Source organism: Branchiostoma belcheri, unplaced genomic scaffold, assembly GCF_001625305.1.
Source record: "Branchiostoma belcheri isolate BF01 breed outbred unplaced genomic scaffold, Haploidv18h27 scaffold7, whole genome shotgun sequence".
Taxonomy (NCBI): Eukaryota; Metazoa; Chordata; class Leptocardii; order Amphioxiformes; family Branchiostomatidae; genus Branchiostoma; species Branchiostoma belcheri.
In genome coordinates this window covers 2534626-2540123 of record NW_017804353.1, presented here as the reverse complement: position 1 = coordinate 2540123, position 5498 = coordinate 2534626, and positions in this window count along the sequence as shown.

The following is a 5498-nucleotide window of genomic DNA, read 5'->3' as shown; positions in this document are numbered from 1 at the left end:
TGTGTGTGTGTGTGTGTGTGAGAGAGAGAGAGAGTGAGTGAGTGAGTGAGTGAGTGAGTGAGAGAGAGAGAGAGAGAGTGTCTGTGTGTGTGTTGTGTTTGTCTATCTACAATGTATCTCTCTCTCTGTCTCTGATGTGTGAGTGCGTGCGTGCATCTATGTGTGTGTGTGTGTGTGTGTGTGTGTGTGTGTGTGTGTGTGTGTGTGTGCGGTGTGTGTGTGTGTGTGTGTGCGTGCGCGCGCGTGTGCGTACGCGTGTTGAAAGTTGACATTTCAAGTGTTTGTGTGGTTAGCTTGCTTTAATAGGTTCACGGGAGTTCTGTTATCAAATACAGTACCCGGCTGCCGTTTTCGCAAAGTTAAACACAGACGCCCCCGCTTTTTCCCCTTCTTAAGTCTTTCCTGGAACAGACTTCTGTGATGACGCAATCGCCGTATTTGTTCATCATTAATTTTACCAGCCAGTCTACAGCCCCAAGCACAGTGCAGATATACTACTAAAACTGTATCCAAAATATCCATTGACCTTTCGAAGCAATATTGAGGTACTTGCTTCTTGTAGACCCTCCTCTCGACTGGAGTAGGGGGCACGTGGGGAAATATATTTGCCGATATCCTGAGGTTGAAGTGCCTGTGGCGGCAATATCGCAGTGGCTGCCTTTTGATTTGCCGCGGCGTAACAGGTAAAGATGGTCCTAGGTAAAGAGAAAGGAAGTCCCATAGCCTTGTTTAGGCCGTAGGGACAGCGTGTTGTTGATGCACTGTGTCTAGGGCACGGTATTGGGAGGTGGAGCCAATCCCTCTACTTCAACAGCACTGCCTCATTGTACTTCCCCAACCGAAGTCACGTACCCATTTTACACCTGGATGGAGTGGGGAAAGTTGGGTAAAGTGCCTTTCACAAGGACACAGCGTCCAGCTGCAGCAAAGAAGTCCAGGGTTCGAACATCTCGCCGAGTGTGCCGCTAGCCTAGCCACTCGACCACTCGGATCGGCGCCACTAAGATTGTACATGTTCAAATGCCTTGGTGACAGATCTAGAGGCAAATGAGTAGTTAAACGCCGAAAATGACCCTTACATCTGCTCGGAGATTTGTTCAATGTTACGTCGTATGGTATAATGACATGACCAAGAGTTTATAGTGGTAGGGTATAAGCTTTGTTCCAACACAAGAAAGGATTGAACTCACCATGAATTTTTAGTCGATCTCTTCAGCCTTCGTCGCCGACTAAAAACTCATGGTGAGTTCCTTTCTTTTGTTGGAACAAAGCTTAAACTGTACAACTATGTATACAGATGAGCTTTCATTCAAACATGACCTAGATTAGCTCTATCTGTAAATCGCGAATTCACACATGCATCTTTACGGCGGCATTAAGCAACTACATACAAGGGCTGAAACCTATAAAACGCGCCTGCAGTAATTGTGCTCCCGGGTTAACGTTAGTAAATACGGGACCGCTATTTGCCGCCGCCATTTTCAGCCCAATCACCGATGCGGAAATGAGTTGCGGTTTGAATGAATGAATGATCTTTATTGCTTGACAGTTGTACATGGTACAATGTATGGAAAGGATGACAATGTGGTTTTTACAATCATACTAGTCTATTCCTGGAAACTAAAAGTACATAAATACAAAGTAAATGGCGTTTTGACATGATGTACATTAAACATTTCTGTCTGTCACAATTCATTCTCTCTTTTCTAAAGCGTTACATACGTATTGTATGTATGTAGATATGGAGTCGGGGCATGTTTGTGATACCGAGTTGGGCCTGGGGGTGGGGCGTGATTAGCACATAATTATCCCGGAACACTTCATAGAATAAACCACTTCTGATAGTGGTACACATAGCATAGGGGGACGTAACATGGAGGTTTCTTACATATTTGCCTACTACTTTGACAGCTGCTACAAGAGATTTCCGCTCATCTAAATACACAATGACTTATGTATTTAGAAGAAGAAGAAGAACTTTATTGCACGACAATTGTACAGGGTACATTGTATGGCAAATAGGTAACAATAAGTAGCATAGTAAAATAGATAGGTATAGAATAAAACTTAACAACTTATATATAGAAAAGAAATAATCAAAAGTTAGCTTAGGCTTTACAATCAGGCGGAGTTATCTATGGGTACATGTGACAGCAAATCAGTATTCTTTCTAATAGATGAGTGGAAATCTCAAACCTTAGAGAATCAAACCTTATATTTTGATTTTACACAGCCTGTACCCGAAGTGTTAAACGATTTACCGTTTGTGCGATACAAATAAAGAAATACAAACATGACGTGTCCCGTATTCCAACCCCGCGCCGACAGTGTACCCAAGTTATCAGTGTGTCCGGTGAAGCTTGAAGGACACAGCCGCAAAACTGACAAGTTCCGGACTCTACATGTAAAGTCTCTTCTAGACAACAAACGTCACGGGGCTCGGTAAACAGCAGAAACGCGCTCTCCTGATTTATAATCCGCTATCTCAGCTGTCGCCGGCTGCACAGACAATGATTTTCGCCGAGAGCAAGTAACAGCTGGTGGATAAAACGTCGCCGACTTTTTGTAACTTTAGAAAAGACACGCGGTGTGGAAAAAAAAATCACTCGTGTACTCTTCACTATTTCGTTTCTGTTGCTATTTTGTTGTATATCAATTGGCTATCATCTTTATCTTAATTAAAATTAAGATAAAGACTTTATCATGTGAATTGAATTAAAATAAATTTTTTTGCAAATCGGGCTGTGATTAATTGTAGCCCAAAAGGCCTGTAGTTCCAGGCTATTTCTTTCAAGTGTTAAGTTTGAGTTTGAGTTTGAGTTTATTGTTGGTACGTCATAGCCGTGCATTTGTCTAATGACGTAACTACCCCCCCCCCCTCCGGCCGTGAACCACACGATACGTTTATGTACACCAATGTTCTTGCTTCAAGGGTCAGTCTGTCGTACGTTAGCCATATGTATGTTGTTGTTGTCATAAAGTTAACTGCAGGGATGTCAAGCTTTTAAGATTTTGTGAAGATTCCTGTACATATGTTCAATTATACCCCCCCCCCACGCCTACCCAGCAAACACACACACACACACACACACAAACGATATGAAAGTTGTAAACCTGTTTTTTTTTCAACGAGAATACTAGTAGGCCACCAAAATTGGTCAACTCCAAGATTATATTATCCGAGTGGAGTTTCAGGTCAGAGGGTCCCCCATGCAAATACAATAGTCTACATGGTCAACTCCAAGACTTTATCATGTGAATTGAATTTCAGGACAGTGTCGCCCCAGCGGCTGGAAAGAGTAGAAATCGGCCAAATAGACAGCGAACATGCCAGGAGAGTTGGTCCAGTTTGCCGTTCGTCCGAAGCCTGGCAGAGGCTAGAGGTACAGTGTCATCGCTATTTAGATAAGATTTAGGAGGACAGTGTACCGTATGTTAGCCGTATGTTGACAGCAGGACTTCAAATCTTTGGTGGGATTTCTCCCACGCGAGTGTAGTTAGCCCGGGGCTACGGCACAATCTAAGAACACAGGAGGCACCGCAAGGTGTACAAAGGCGGGTAACAGCCGGTACAAGAACCGCCGACGTGCCGCCATTCAGCAGAACTAAGCACCGCGACGCGACTGAATCGATCTGGGATTTCTGCGCCAAGCTGTTGTCCCGATCCGCTAGCACAAATCAGATACTAGAGAAGAAAGGCCGCTACTTTCAGACCAGCCGTCAGATTTCATGTGACCATTAAAGGCTGGACAATAAGAAAACATGCTCAAGACTTGCTCCGCGAATCGTGAAGACGGAGAATAAAGGAGAAATCATGGAGTTTTTGTGTCCGGGATGAAATCTCGCACGCGAAGCCGTGCCTGTAAAAACACGACCAAACCGCCAGCCCACAATTGGGTCTAAATTATTAAGTTGTTGTTCTCATCCGCGGTGTTAGTTTTCTTTAACCCAAGTGTTGTTCCACGCCCCACTCGTTTCGTGCTTTCTAACAATGACGTGAAAAAACGGCCCCACTCTGATTTCTTCTCTTGCAATGTTCTTTTACAAAAGCCCTGCAGAAATCTGGCGACTGCCTAAATCGGCTTGAGCCAGATTCAATAGGTGGATAATAGAGGCCACAAAAGCCCGGAGTGTGTGTTATAGCTGGTCCGTTCCCAGGGTTCTGGGTACCAGTGCCAACAACTCGACTCAAAATGCAGTATATCAAAACTACCAATAAAGCGGGGCAGCGGGCGCCATAAAGGCCTTTCTACACGACGCCAACATTAGTGGTGATGTAACTGTGAGATAGCCCAAAGTTTGCTTCATTGTAAAACATTTTATAACTATTCACCACCTCTTGTACAAATGCAGTATATCAAACCTTTCAAAAAACAAGCCTGTGTGTTATATAGAGGCAGACCAGCAATATCTGGAACATGCGGACATCAGTGTGTGCAACTACTCAAATTTTATTTATTGTAACAGTTTTGTAGAGTCGACCTCAAAAAGTTGGTGACTTGGTTCTAAGTCTACTCTAGGTCGCATTTAAGACGATTCAGAACCAAAACGTACATCCATTCTTCTGTGGTGTGTTCTATGTTCAAATATGGGTCACTGTGCCATTCTGTTTTAAGGTACAGTAGAACAAGTTTAGTACATGTATGTGCTTAAAAGTTTGAGTTAGACTTTTCCCAAAGATAAAATAAATGCCATGACTGGACAAATAAAGACATCAAAGGAGCATATACGTATTTCCGTTTCCGATATCTGGTGCGATAGAGACAAACAAGTTTATGTGCAGCAAGGACATCAACGTTTCAAAGGCAGAGTCACAGATACGGCTATCACCTTACGGGCACAAATCTTAACCCCATATTCCGCACATGAGACACACATAATGGTGCTACACACAACTTTGAAAAAAGCAGTGCCGTCCCTTCCGCCGCCTCATGTTTACTCCGCGTATTATCCCGTTTTCAGTCGGGTTATTTTATCCCGATTTGGCGCCCGTTTCTTTGCGTTTAGCGGTGCAAAGGTTGCGGTGGAGCCGAGATAAGCACCGGGGGGCACCTGCTTCAGGAGCGGCGCTTCCCACAGACTCCCCGCCCGCAGCCAATCGCCCTCGTCCCGCGTGTTTGCCTTCGTGTTTACCCGCGCACAGTGATTGCGGGCACGGCCCGGACAAACACGCAGACTTTATCGGGTAGAATAAATGTAAATTTGGAAATCTATCTCTACTTAGCTCGGTTTGGTGGAAAAACTTGTCTCTGTGACGCGAAACGCAAGTGATATGCGGAGTATATACAGGTTCATTGTCCCTCATCATTTTAGATAAGTACAACGAACAGTAGACCAAGCGTTCTAAAAAACTGAAACCTTCACCAGTACAGTAGCATGCAAGTCGGGTGAGTGACCGATAGGATTCGAACTCGCGACCGTCAGGTCCAGAAACAGGACTACTGTCCACGGCAACGGATTTTGCAGGGCACATTCACGAGTAAGGTAAGAATGAAAAC